The 15436-nt window shown below is 40.2% G+C and overlaps 1 long non-coding RNA gene across 11 annotated transcripts in view; it reads right to left on the minus strand.

The window, feature by feature from the left end:
• The window catches only part of LOC112813068 (uncharacterized), a 398822-nt gene that overhangs the window by 274559 nt on the left and 108827 nt on the right, over window positions 1-15436 (minus strand). For 9 of the 11 annotated variants that reach the window (XR_012377158.1, XR_012377154.1, XR_012377157.1 and 6 more), the window contains exon 4: window positions 9856-10075. The exons of 1 other annotated variant lie outside the window; for it this stretch is intronic. This is a non-coding gene — a long non-coding RNA (uncharacterized lncRNA). Of the gene's footprint in view, window positions 1-1019; window positions 1991-9855; window positions 10076-15436 lie in introns of those variants that run through there. One more of the 11 variants, XR_012377162.1, reaches the window with a different exon arrangement.

Here is a 15436-nt window from a genome sequence, read left to right on the forward strand (position 1 = left end):
AGAACAAAGAAATCCACATGTGTATGCTAACCCATGTATATACATATATCTACACATATCTCTGTATGTAACCACCTCTCCCTAGATTATGCTAAACTTGAGCTCATACTGAAGCCTCCAACCATAATCCTGCTACAATCATTCCAGTGTTACCCTCTTGCTTATTGTGAACTCTAGTTAAACAGTGAGAAAGTGGACTCCCACCATCCACCATCCATTTACTTAATTGTTCAGTTCTAGTACACACAAATAGTGGCATCAAAATTATTAACCTGTACTCTTGTTGGAAACAAGTTTTTCACTAGAGTAAAGGACACCTATCTTTTTATTATAAATATATATGTGTGTGTGTGCATTATGCACACAAATAAAAGTGGACTTCAACAATGGTGATATTTGTGCATCATCTTTCAGAATATAAATATGGAAATCACTGCAATCTCCATGGAGGTCAATTTAGCAATATATATGAAAATTAAATACAGACATGTACCCTTTGGTAGGATAATTCCAGAGGTTTATTGTATAGATATTTTGTAGGTATATAGGAAGATATATGTACAGCTTAATAATTACAGCTTAGTTTGTAATAACAAAATAATGTAATCTAAAATATATTGTGTGAGGTTGGTTAAATAAATTATGGTACCTCCAAACAAAACTAACTCCACACAAAAGCTAAAAGAAATGAGACAGTTCAGTGTGTGCCAATACATAACAATTTCCAAGATGCATTTTAGAGAAGAAAAGCAAGTGTAAAGTGTGCTATCATTTTTTTATTATGTTATGTTAATCACCATACATTACATCATTAGTTTTTGATGTAGTGTTCCATGATTCATTGTTTGCTTATAACACTCAGTGCTCCATGTAGTACATGCCCTCTTTAATACCCGCCACCAGGCTAACCCATTCCCTCACCCCCCTCCTCTCTGGAACTCTCAGTTTGTTTCTCAGAGTCCATGGTCTCTCATGGTTCATCTCCCCCTCCAATTTCCCCCCCTTCATTTTTCCCTTCCTGCTTCTTTTTCTTCTTCTTCTTCTTTTTTTTTTTTTAACATATAATGTGTTATTCGTTTCAGAGGTACAGGTCTGTGATTCAACAGTCTTACACAATTCACAGCACTCAGCATAGCACATACCTTCCCCAGCCACCTCATCCCTCCCACCCCCCAACAATCCAGCAACGCTGTTTGTTTCCTGAGATTAAGAATTCCTCATATCAGTGAGGTCATATGATACATGTTTTTCTCTGATTGACTTATTTCGTTCAGCATAATACCCGCTAGTTCCATCCATGTCATTGCAAATGGCAAGATTCCATTCCTTTTGATGGCTGCATAATATTCCATTGTGTGTGTGTGTGTGTGTGTGTGTGTGTGTGTGTGTGTGTGTGTGTGTGTATACCACATCTTCTTTATCCATTCATCTGTCAATGGACATCTTGGCTCTTTCCATAGTTTGGCTATTGTGGACATTGCTGCTATAATCAGGGTGCACGTACCCCTTCGGGTCCCCACATTTGTATCTTTGTGTTAAACACCCAGTAGTGCAATTGCTGGGTCGTAGGGTAGCTCTATTTTCAACTTTTTGAGGAACCTCCATACTGTTTTCCAGAGTGCTTGTGCTATCATTTTTGTAAGGAAAGAGAAAATGTGTCTCGGGGGCGGGGGATAGAGATACATGCATTTATATATACCAAAAACATATCCCAAAAATTGAGATATGGATCACAGTGATTGCTAATGGGGATAGGAGCACGTAGGCAGGGGTGGAAGGAGATCTGTCTTACCACAGATATTTCACTGCATTTGAATTTGGTACCATGTTCATATGTAACTTATTATAAAATATCTTAATTTAGATTTTTAAAATATCATAGCAACTGGACTCTGTTTCAGTTTCACCATCTTCAACCTGGGACTCCACCTGCTCCAGAGGATGCCTCTAGCTTCAACCCCTCCCTGGGGCAGTGCCCCAGAAGTACATCCTAAAAGGACAGGGCAGCCCATGAGTTCCGATAGTGGTACATGGATGGGACAATATAAGATGAAACTCGCACACGCACACCCTCCCCTTGTGACCCAAGGGATGTGTTACCTGCTGTAATGGTGGCAACTTCATATTTTACACAATGTTAGTACATAAGACCCTACTCTTGTATCCCCTACACCACGTATCAATAGTTGCTTATAACCCTAGACTCAGTTTTTGCAAAATCTCTGGGCCTCAGTCCCTGTTGCTATCAGGAGCCATTGCAAGCCTGGGTCCTTCCTTCCCACACTCTGTTTCTGGCCTCCTTACCTCCCCCCAAGCCTGTTCAGCACATTGAAGATGGCACAACCCTCAGGCTGGGTCAGTCACATCACTTCGCTGGTCACATACCCTGTCACCGCCTTATTCCAATACTCAAGGCCTTGACCCCAAGGTCAGCCCCTCCTCCAAGCTGTGTCATGACCTTCTGTCCAGATTCCCCACCCTGGGTGGGCTGGAAACTCTCTGTCCCCTATGCATTCTAAGGATGGTCCCTCATCTATTGTTGTCCTTTGTGATATCTCCCCCAAGCTTCCTGCAAGGACCCATGAAACTTTCTGAGATGCCAAGCAGTTGTAAAGCTGCCCTCTGTGGAAGATTTGTCACATTTGAGTGAGACTGCAGCACAAATATAGTGGCAACTGATCTGTAGTCACTGCTGCCTAGTGGCTTCCTATACTGCCTCCATAACCCTCACGACAGTCCTCTCAGAGACAGACAGGAGTGGGGTCATGGAGAGACACCACCTGGCTCCCCAGCTGGTTGCCACTGTCTGCTGGCTGTGACTTCTCTGTGCCTCAAGTCCCTCATCTGTAAATGGAGATACTAAGATTTTCATTACAGCAAATAAAGCATTAACACGTAACTGGGGTCTGGTGCATGGTTAGAGTGCAAAGAATAAGCTCTATTTATTAGGAGCATTTTATACCTGAAGGGTCAGAAGCATAGAGAATAAAAGTAACTTCCCAGAATCACACAGCTAGCAAGTGTAAGGGACAGGATGCAGACTGTAGTGCTATGAATTTACCCCGTGGATGTAGTTAGAACAGTATTTCAAGAAAGCTCATTGCAATATTTACCATGTAAAAAGAAAAAGTAGGAACAAATTAAAAGTCCATAATTTCATCATGGAATATCATCCAGCTTTAAAATTGAAGAAAATCTAAGAGAAAAAGTCAATTTGAGTAAGCAAAATTTTGCACACACATATATGCACACATACACAAATTCCAGAAGGCTACACAAGGAACCATTAAGACTGGTAGTTTTGCAAGCACAACTGGGTTTCTGAGAAGGAGTCTTATTTTCCGACAGATGGCCTTTAATTCCATTTGAACTTATTCTATGCATACACAGGTCTTATTCTAAAAGTAAAACCTGGTTAATAAATGAGGTGACAGGTCTGGTAGAGATTGCTGACTGATCACCAAACCGCTTCTTTGTTTTTCATGAGCACATAGTCAAGATATATCCCCTGCCTTCCTGTAGTCAAGGGTAGAAGTGAAGTGGGCCATCTCCTTCACCCACCATGTGTGATGCCTGTGTTGCTCCCACCACAGCTTCATGCAGGTGATCAAGGGAACTTGGAAGCAATGGAGGGAAATATTCCAGACCAATGCTTCATGGAGAAGCACCTGCCAAGTACAAACACTCATTCTGGACAATATGCGAATAAGAAGGAAATGTCTAATGGGAAATTTTTTAGATTTTTGTGGTTGATCTGTTACAGCAAGTACCCCTCGAAGTGGGGTACTTAAGAATCCTCCAGAAACCTAAAATATGTGGCACTGCACTGCAAACAGTGACAACATCTAGTGAAACTGCTTGCTCTGACAGTTTGGAAGGCAGGCCCCATGGATGGCAAGTCTGTGGGAAATAGTATGTTGCTTTTACTTTCTGCTTTTAGCAAAATATAATGAACACATGAGCTCAAGATATTATAAGGAAGACATAAGCAGACATAGTATCTTTGTAAGCAGAAATGAAAAGTAATAAAGAAGATTCAGAAATTTGGGGACTCGAGCATTTTAGAAAACCCAATGGGTTCTATGCCACCAAAAATAAGAAATAAGATTGAAGGAGGTTTGCAAAGAAAGGTACTCCAACTCAGCTCTAAGGCAAAGATCAGATGTATGCAGCTTACAACCATATGCTTTGTTACTGATAGACTCAAAGTTGAGGGATCAGGGGATGAGGAAATAAAACAAAAAATAAATCTAGCTTGAGAATATGTCTAGAAAAGAACTTTCAATATGTTTAGAGGTACATAGAGCTGACTAGAGACAAATAGATCAGAAGCCTACTAAGGTTTTATTAAGAACCAGCCTGAAAGCAGTTTTTTTTTTTTTTTTGAGATTTTATTTATTTGACACAGAGACACAGCGAGAGAGGGAACACAAGTAGGGGGAATGCGAGAGGGAGAAGCAGGCTTCCCGCCGAGCAGAGAGCCCAATGTGGGGCTCAATCCCAGGACGCTGGGACCATGACCTGAGCCACAGTCAGACGCTTAATGACTGAGCCACCCAGCCACCCCCTGAAAGCAGTTTTTAATGTTGGAGACTTAAAACAATTCTTATTATGGTTATCCTGTCCCTATTCTATCATTCAATATTGCAAGGAAGTGAGCAGGAAGCAGATAGCTTGCCTTTTTAATCCACAGATAGCTGGGCTGTAGAAAACCCCACCCAGGCTTCCTTCCTTCTTTTGAGTTGGATATAGCAGCTAAAAAATAGTTTTCACTCCATATGGAATGAACATATGATAGCCAGAAGGACAGACTGCTGTAAATGACTGGCTGCTCATCTAATTCATTTCCTATTTCCTGGACCTAGCGCTGGATCACATGCCCCATTTCTTTTGCAGATGGGGGTAGCCATATGACTAAATTCTACCCGGTGGAATGCAGCAGCCATGATCTGCTTCACTTTAAGACTGGCTCCTGGGAAACCGCCCACACCTGAGGCTCTGTGTTCCCATCTTGATGGGAAGGAGCATAACCTTGGAAATTGTACGTTAATGGAGCAATAGTGGGGAAGGAGCTTCACTATTTGAAGGAGAGCTGCCTGCTTATCATGAGCATCTGTGTGGGACTTCATATGAACACAAATTCACTTCTGTCGAGCTCAGCCACTAAGTTCCGGGGTCCACATGTTACACCAGCTCATGCTACCCTAACTGATACCAACATAGATGTGCTGATAATGAAGAGATGAATAACAAGACTTAGAACAGTGTACACAATGTGATTCCATTTTGTGATTTTAAAAAACACATATTTGTATGTAAAAGATTTTTTTTTCTGGCAGGCTGCATAAGAAACTGAACATTTGGGGAAAGAGACTTCATGTGATAAATGGACAAGGAGATACTTGTTTATGTAACTTATGCTATTTGAAAGATTTTGGCATATGCTTATACTGATTCCATAATAATAATGAAAATATACATCTTTTTAATATGCTTCTTTTTGAGACATAATCTTTTGCATATTTGAAACTTTTATAATAATTAGGTGCATTTGTGCTGTTTTCAGAAGGATAAGGATTAGTGGAAAAGATACAGAAAGTAAGCTTTAAGCTCAGTGTGAAATTGTTTCTCAGGAATAGAGGTGTCCTACACCACAAGGAGTTGTGTGCTGTCAACCAGAGGGGAAGGGGGTACATATCAAAGAGGCTCTAAAAGGATTTCCTGCATTGAGGAAGAGGTTATATAAACATCCCAAGACCTCACAACATTTCTCACTGAATGTTAATATTTGCATATAGCCCATTTCATAAACTAAGGAAGCTTTTCAAGATCTGAAGCAGAGCCCTGGGTGTTCCAGCTGCCTGCGGTGCCTTCCAATGGCCCCAAGACTAAAAGGATCTAGATCCTGCAACACTAGTAATCCTTAACAGCATACCTGCAACTGTTCACAGCACACCAATTCTGTCACCCCAGTCGATAGCCCTCACCAGCTTGGCAGCACATTAAATGGTCTTTGAAGGGCCCAACTCATGGTGCTAACCAGTGATTATGAAAGCAGTTCTTCACCCTCCCCAGCACCCTGCTCCCCTGCTGTGGCGATCATCAGCATGGCAAAGGCCAGGGTGTAGGAGATGGCCTGGGAGATAAGCACAGAGAGACTGAGGCCAGCACTGGGCAGAGGTGGAAGTGGGCCATCCGAGCAGGAGCAGGATGGGGATCCTTTGTGTCTGAACAGGACAGACTGTGGGTTCTCTGCAATCTGGAGTCCATGACAGCACAGGCCACTTCAAGACATTAGTGGGGTAGAAAAAGGGCTAACATTGGAATTGGGATAATGAAAGGAGAGGTGTCTGAATTTCCCCATACCTGAGACATTAAAGGGTTCACTAATTCCCAAGAAATAAAATTGGAATTTATCCACAACCTTCACTGTATATCCTATTATGGTTTGTCACATATAGCCTCCTGATGATATATGGATTAAACATGGTAATTTATTAATTCATCCTAAAATCTTTTACTGGGTGCCTCTTAAGTATCAGGGATGGCAGTGGCTTAATGGGAAAGAAAGAAAATAACCCTCCCATGTGACGTATAGGGCTCTGAGGTAGCCGCAAGGACTATCTGGGGAAGTGAGGGTCCCGAAGGCACCACCTGACCTCACTGAACCCCAGAGTCAGAGACATGAGGTCCATGTTCTAAAACTTCTTTCCTATTCTAAGTAATAACAGTGGAAGTATCTGAACCTTACAAACTATGTAACTACTGGGTCCCATTTTTGAGGACCATGGTGGGTACACTGGGTAGTCAGGCTATGTGGAATGGAAGCTTCTGCTAGTATGGCCCTATGTGCTGCACTGGATCCTGTTCCTAATAATTTTACAAACTCACTAAGGAGACAAGACTAATTGAGATGAAGAAATTGGAATGTACCTCAGAACATAAAATAAACCATAATAAAGATCCCATCTGGCCTTGAGCCCAAAACAGAGTTGAATGAAGGGACAATGGTATACAGAGCTGGGGGCCAGTGAATTCATCAATGGTAAGAATAGCAGAGGTTGGTATGGCTGATACAGGAGATGTCAGGTGTCTGGCTGCATCTAAGGGTTGCTTTCAGTGGAAGGACACTGATCACCCCTTAGTCACACCTGCATCCCCAGAGAAGGTAGGCAGTGATAAACACCCAATATCGTGAATATTAAATCATCTACTGGCATTGTTTGGGGAACTCTGAAGATTGGCCTGATCTTTACATTTATCATCTAAATATTTCCTTTTAGAGCCTTTTAGCAGTAAGAAGGTAAACACAAGTGTGCTTTCAGTTAATAGAAGGTAGAAGAGGCCTTTTTTTTTTTCAATTCTGCATTACAAGGACAATAAATGTTGGTTTTATTTGGGATTCACTGGAAATAGTTTTAAAATGCTATCACACAAGATATAGACCCTTTTATAAGAATTCCCCCCACAGAGGAACTGTGTAAGAGTCCAGAATAAAAGAGTGCCAGACACATTTTAACTCAATGCAGCAGAGTTAGATCATTATGCCAGGAAATGTATGTTGTAACTGTTGGAGAAAGGAAAAAATCCTTCATGAAGTTCCACAACACAACAGAGAGAGAATCATCCTTCCTGGAGACACAAGGGTATGATTTGAACCCAACCATTTTCTCTCTTCCTCCCCTGTCTTTGATATGCTTGTCAAGGGCCATTTTCTGGTCTCAATATGCGTCATTATAAAACATATATTTAGGAGGAATGCTTCAAAACCAGCAGTGCATATAAGGCAAACATATTTTCTCCTCTGCCTCAAATACCATAAAATTGTGATGTCATCTACAAATTAACGCCAGCTATTTACTGGGACTCCAGCGTGAATTGGAACTGTTGGTCCACTCATGTTCCCAGCAGCCTTCCTTTCATTTCCTGGGAGCAGGTGGGAGTAGTACTACAGGCGTGCATGACTGACCCTTTCAGACACACATCCTCACCTGGGGACAAGGACAAAGGAACATGCCTTCTGTTTCGCACTCATCAAGGCAGGTGTCAAGTCAGGAGATGGTCTGTCAAGCTAAGGGAGCTTTCTGGCTCATTTTACCATCTAGAGGGTGCACAATCCACTTAGATTAGCACAAAATATCCTGACAGATCAGACATATGAACACATTTATATGCTGTTTGTCCCATTGTGTTCAAGAATCAATGCCATATTGATTCACACTTAATTGTTTTCTAATAGTTTCATGTATGTTAGTCCTGTTTTTGTACATCAGTTGACAGTTTCTAAGGAGAAGGGACTGTGTCTCCCAACTGGCCTGGCACCTGGTGTTATGGGACAGACAGCTTGAGCAGAAAGAACACTGCATTAGGGCTGGACAGACCTGGATTTTCATCTCATTTTAAAAATTATTTGTGCTCTCTGAACCCCAATACTCCCACATCGTACCTTCGGAGGTTCTCCATAATTGTGGGCTATTATTATTTTAGAACAGAGCTTCTTCACTGATGTCTTAATGGACAGATTCCACATAAAGTAACGAGGCTCAGAAGAGGCTGGTTACTATATACATATAATATAATATATATATTATATATTTTATATATATATATATAGTGGGACGCATGTTATATATATATATATATATATAGTGGGACGCATGTTTTATCACATTGACAGTGAACTCCAGGTTAGTTCTATCCACATCACTGTGTGCCTCCCAAATTTACTTGTGCTTAGGATCACCTGGGAGCCATTACCAAATAAAATACCCCATCCCTAGAGATCCTAATTTAGGAGGTCTAAAATGTGTAGCAGGTATGAGTCATCTGTTAGAGGGCCCTGGTTGGAGTCTTTGTCCCTGCCTGGTACATAAAGCTACCTCAAGCCCTCCAGGACGGAGCTTACTGTGTGGCCTTCAGGTTCCCCCTTCACTTCTGATGCAGGCCTGAGAGGCAGGCCCTGAGGTTTGAGTGGGGTGGGCAGAGTGGTGCAAGGCTATAGCAAAAGGAGAGGAAGGAAGCCTCTACTCTGCCGCCTTCCACTCTCTGGGTGCTATTTGGAGCACAGTGTACATTGTCACATTCACCCTTATACCCATGTTTGTGCAACTAAGCACAGGAGCATCTCTCTGTTGTGTATGCCACTCCCAACATTGATTCTGCTCCAGTAAGGTCTCTCCCATGCAGGCCCTCTTCTCTCCTGACTCTGCATGACCTTACTCATCCCTTCTGTCTCCATATTTCATAGCCTCTAATTAGTCTCCTAGGGGTCACTCTTCTGCTCAGAACCATCCACTCACCACTGCCGGTGGATCTTTCTGATACACCAAAATGATCACTTCACTCACGTGCTTAAAACTCCCCCATGATTATTGGCTTAACAACAGTAACAATAGGTGACATTGACAGTGATAATCTTTCCATTTGATCTAATCTACTCCTCACCTCCACCCTAGGAAGAAAGTATCATCACCTTTCCCATTTTACAGAAAGGAAATCTGAAGCACAGAGAAGCCAGGCCACACAGAGCCAGGAAGTGGCAACACCAGAATTCAGACCAGACGTGTCCTTCCTGGGCCCTCCCCACTTTGTCCTCCCTTGAGCATGATGGCTGAGCCCTGTTCAAGGGCCCGCTCCAATCTGCCAACTCATCTCACCAGGTGCCACTGGTCCCTTTCCCTTCCCTGCCCCTGATATACAGCCTACCCCCCAGAGAGGCTGCCCACCCCTCCCTGTTATTTCTGGGGTAACCCAGATTTTACACTTCAGAGGAGTTTTCTATATGATTCACTGCCTCCCTCTCCTGACTTGGCACTTCCTGATGATAGAGAACATCCATGCCCAGACAGAACTCACCTGGCACAGAAGAGACTCTTGGTTTGATAAATGAATTAGTGAGTGAATGAAAGTCCTATGGACTTTCACAGGGTTTGCTGTGCATACTTTCTCATGGAGACATTCCTTTCCCATTGTCTGGGATCACCAGTCAACGTAGTTTAGATGGGTGGACATTTAGTCTCAACCCAGCTCTTCTCATTATGTCCTCTGATGGATGAGTTATCAAAAAGTCAGTAACCTTAGGGACAAAAGATTAAATAAATATGCAACTTATATTCAAACTCAACAAATGCCATTTTTTAAATTAAGCTTTTTTTATTTTGAGATAATTGTAGATTCACAATTAATTGTAAAAAAAAAATACTATAGAGAGGGGCGCCTGGGTGGCTCAGTCAGTTAAGCGTCTGACTCTTCATTTCAGCTCAGGTCATGATCTCAGGGTTGTGAGATCAAGCCCCACATCATGGAGCCTGCTTAAGATTCTCTCTCTCCCTGTCCTCCTCTACTTCCCTCTCAAAAAAAAAAAAAGTTACAAGAAATCTTGTGTTGCATTCATTTATTGTTTCCCAGTGGTAATGTCTTGCAAACCATAGCACAACATCACAACCAAGATATTGACATTGATACACTCAAGACACAGCACATTCCCATCATCACAGAATTCCTTATGTAGCCACACCCACCTTATTCCCTCCTTAATCTCAGGTAACCACTAACCTGTTATCCATTTCTATAATTTTATCATTTCAACAATATTATGTAAATGAAATCATATTGTATGTAACATTTTGAGATTAGCTTTTTTCATTCAGCATAATTCTCTAGAGATTCATCCAGGTTGTTGTGTGTCGAGAGTTTGTTCCTTTTGTTGATGAGTAATATTCTGTAGAATGGATGTACTAGTTTAACCATGCACACCTAGGTTGTTTCCAGTTTTAGGCTGTTACAAATAAAGCTGCTACAAACATTCATGTACAAATTTTTGTGTGAAGATAAGTTTTCATTTCTCTGGGATAAATGCCTAGGAGTACAATTGTTGGGTCTGTGGTAGTTGTATGTTTAGTTTTATAAGGAACCCATAAAGTGTTCTCCACTGTAGCTATACCATTTCACATTCCTGCCAGCAAGGTATTAGAGAATCGTTGAACACTACAACAAAAGATTATAATCTACTATATGTTGGCTAACTGAACATAATAAAAAAATAAAAATAAAATAAAAGGAATTTTGAGAGATTAAAAAAATTATAACAAAAATTTTAAAAAAAGAGAGATCCAATTTCTCTGATTTCTCATCAGCATATGCTGTCACCTATTTTAGATGTGATCTATTCTGAATGGTGTGTACTGATATTTCATTGTGGTCTTAATTTGCATTTACCTAATAGCTAATGATGAACATCTTTTCTTGTGTTTTCTGTTTATTCACATATCTTCTTGTGTTTATTCAAATATCTTCTTGTGTGAAATATTTGTTTATGTTTTTTGACCATTTTCTAATTGAATTGTTTGTCCTTTCACTATTGAGTTTGAGAGTTCTTTGTATACCCTAGATATTCATCCTCTGTCAAATGCAGTTTGCAAATAGCTTCTCCCAGTCTGTCACCTGTCTTTTCATCCTCTTACCAAGGTCTTTCACAGAGCAAAATATTTAATTTCGAAAAGCCCAACTTATCAATTTTTCCTTTTATGTAAAATGTTATCAAATCTAAGAATTCCACATCGATTTATCAATAGTGTTTTTGAGTATACCCTTTGCATAGTTTTGTTAGTGGTTGCTATACATATCACATTACATATATACATAGCTTGTCATCTTCATTTTATCAGTTGAGTGAAGTATATAAACCACACCTTCCATTATACCATTTTATTCCCCTTTGTTTATATTGTTGTTTGATTTATTCTGCATACATTTAGAAACACATCAGACAGTTCTATTATTTTTGTATTAAACATCATTTAGAAAACCCAAGAAGAGAAACAAAGCTTTTGTAAAATTATTTTTATAAATGTTTGCTTGCTGTGTCCATTGTTTCTTCCCAATGTTCTTGAGATTCCTCCTTTCCTTATTTTCTTTCTCTTTAGAAGGCTGCTTTTAGCCATTTTTTTCAAGGGAGATCACAGTGACAAATTCTGTTTCCCCAGATCTGAAATTGTCCTTATTTTCCCTTTATTCCTGAAGGACATTTTCACTGGTTATAGGATTCTGGACTGACAGTGCTTTTCTTTTAACACTTGAAAGAAAAGTGACACTTCTTTCAGACCTCCATGGTTTTTGATGACATTCAAACTGGGTCTTCCTTATAAGTTATATATATATATATATATATATATATATATATATATATATATATATCATTTGTGTGTATATATATAGTATGTGCAGATATATTCTTTTTTACTTTATTTTTCCTAAGTTTGACTTTGATATGTCTTCGTGTGAATTTCTTTGGATTTATTCTGTTTGAATTTTGTTCAGCTTGTTGCATCTGCTGGCTTATGCATTTTGCCAAATTTGTGAAATTTCAGCCATTGTTTCATCAAGCACTTTTTCAGCACCACCTTATCTCTCCCCTCCCTCCAGGACTCCAGTGAAACAATATTAGCTCACTTATCTTAGTTCCACAAGTCCCTGGGCCCCTATTGATTGTTGTCTGTCTCTTTTCTCTCCATTTTTCAGATTAGGAATTTCTATACTTTTTTCCATTTCACAGATTCTTTCATCTGTCCTCTTTACTCTACTTTTGAGCACATCCAGTGAGATTTTTATTAGCATAAATATTGGTAAATAATATTAGACTATTATTTTCCTCATGAATTTTATAAGTCATATTTGATGATTGGATGAAAACTTGAAGACCACCAAATAACTGTCACAATGACAATTAGAAAGAGAAAGGGACTTAACTAGAAGTAAAGTTTCAATACTTCACTCAAAGTGGTAAAATCTTGATATCAGAGATCTGTTAAAGGTTACATAAGTATATTGTAATAACAACAGAAGTAATTCCAAAAAGTAATAAACAAAGATACATTCAAAATCATTATAAATCACCTGGAGGACTGACCAAGATGTTGACACAGGAGAATCCTAAACTTTCCTGCTCTCACAGACACAGCAAATGTATGACTACACATGTAGTGATGACCTCTGAGAGAAATCCAGAAACTAGCTGACTGACTCCTACACATTAGGTGAATAAGGGAATAGTCACATTGAAATGGGGCAGCAAAGACTAAGACATACTCTCATTGTAAACCCAACTCCAGCACAGCACCATGAAATTAGGAGGGAATTCCCAAATCCTGGCTTCTCCCTGAGGAGTGAAGTGTTTGGATCCCCCATTTAATGCCCCAACTTTTAAGGCTCCCACCCAAGGGTTGGAGCTCTAAACATCTATATCTGAAAGCCAACAGAACCCCCATCCACAAGACCCACACAACTATAACAAACAAAGAAGCAATTGTTAATAGATACATGAGCACTCACCACAGCTATCCCATGGAGCTCAGCATAGAGGGAGCCAGCAAAAATTTCTATCTCCTAAGCTTTCCCTGAAAGGGGTTAATCTGCATACTTTAAAAGAGCAGGCTTCTAATTTAGCATACATCTAAGAGCTGGCTTTGATCCTCCCCAAGGATCAGGGAAACTAGAAGACACCTTTCCCACCTTTCCCTCTAGCCTGCTCCAAGTTACCAGTATCTCCCCTGGAAGGAGGGTGTAGGTCTCTTGACCCAACTTTTGCAGCTGGTGCTCAAGAAATAGGCCCAAGATTGCCTGGAACTGAAAGTTATTAAATTTGAGTCATCCAGGACTAAATAAAGCAAAGAAGTAGTTCTTAATGGGAGCTATGTACCCAGGCCCAACATGGAGAGACAGACAAAAACACCCATCTCCCAGATTCTCCCTGGATAATACTTCCCAAGCTTCTTCTTGAAGGTCCAGCTTCCAATCAGCTGCATCTAGGTGCTGATTGTACTTAGAGACACTAGTGAATGCATCCTCAGGATGCTGACAGGTCTTGGCACTCCCTCAACAGCTGAGAAACACTAAGAACAGAGAAGGCAGCTTGGACAATCACAAAGGTTTGAGAGACAACCAGGAACTTGGGCCAGGTGATTAATAAGTTTCATCTCCTTGTGGGAGACATGAAATCACTCTGTCAAGATCAGAAGGGGTGACTGTTTTATCTAATGCACAGAAACCAACACAGAAAGTCAAAGAAAATGAATAGACAGAAGAATACAGAGAGTTCAAAATTATAGCCATAAAGATGCTTACCAAGGTCAGGAGATCAATGCATGAACAAAGAATTTCAACAGTGAGATGGAAAATATTAAAAAGTACCAAACAGAAATCACACAGTTAAAGAGTACAATAACTGAAATGAAAAATTTAATAGAAGAGTTCAACAGCAGACTAGATTTTTTTTTCTGCCCTAAGAGAGATTCGGCATTTTTTAATTAAATTCACCTCATTCCAGGGTCTGTTTTCAGAATTCTATTGCAGTACTTACTGAATTAAAAAAATATATGTTAAAATATTCAGTGCACAAATTGCAGCTGTAAAATATTATGTTTATTATAGAATCCCAAAAGGTTTGTCCATGTATTTCAATATTGCAAAGTAGAATAGCTGAAGCCCTTTATTCTCCAACTATTTCAGACCACAGGGCCAAAGCTGCTTTATAATACCATGGGCAGCACTACTGCAACACAGCCTTAGATGGTGTGTCTTCTCTCTTCTTTGTGTTTCACCTTGCAGTACTTCAGATAATCACTGTACAGCTCACTCCTGGCTGCAGTGAGACATGTAGGAACTGAACATCCGGATCAGTACACAAGTCCAAGATGAGGCAAAAGCCTTCCTGCAGAAGGCTTTTCATTGCCACATATGGGTGATGTTCTACACCTCTATCACATACTAGGCCACCATAAAGAGGGTAAACACTATAAACTTTTCAACCTGAGCTGCAGTGTGGCTATACATCCTTTTCACTAGATGGGCACAATCTAGGATCATAGGCAGGTCTCAAACAAAAGAACAGATCAGCAAACTAGAAGACAGAGAGAAAGAAGCAAAAAGTATATTCAAAGAAATGATATCTGAAAACTTTTCTAACCTGAGGAAAGAAACAGACCCCCAGATTCAGGAAGCCCAGAGAATTCCAAATAAGTGGAACCCAAAGAGACTCACACCAAGACACATTATAATAAAACTGTCATAAGTTAAAAATAAGAAGAAGATGGTGGAGAAGTAGGGGACCCCATTTCAACTGGTCCTCTGAATTTATCTGGATATCTATCAAACCATTTTGAACACCATGAAATTAGTCTGAGATTTAAGAATATATATCTGGATCTCTACAAGCAGAAAAGTGAGTGCCTTTTGCAAGATAGGATGTGAAGAGTCATGAATCTGTAGGGAGAGATCAGAAGATAAACGGAAAGGGGAGGGAGCCTCCATAAGCTGGCTCCTGGAAAGTGATATAACACCGGAATGCAAAATCAGAACCCTTAGAAATCTGCTCTAGGGAAAGACATCCTTCTCTGTAAGGGCTCTGGAAATGAAAAGGTAGAATTCTGGGTAGGGCATT

Source organism: Callorhinus ursinus, unplaced genomic scaffold (genome assembly GCF_003265705.2).
Source record: "Callorhinus ursinus isolate GAN/ISIS: 27379988/994484 unplaced genomic scaffold, GSC_fseal_2.0 scaffold114, whole genome shotgun sequence".
Taxonomy (NCBI): domain Eukaryota; kingdom Metazoa; phylum Chordata; class Mammalia; order Carnivora; family Otariidae; genus Callorhinus; species Callorhinus ursinus.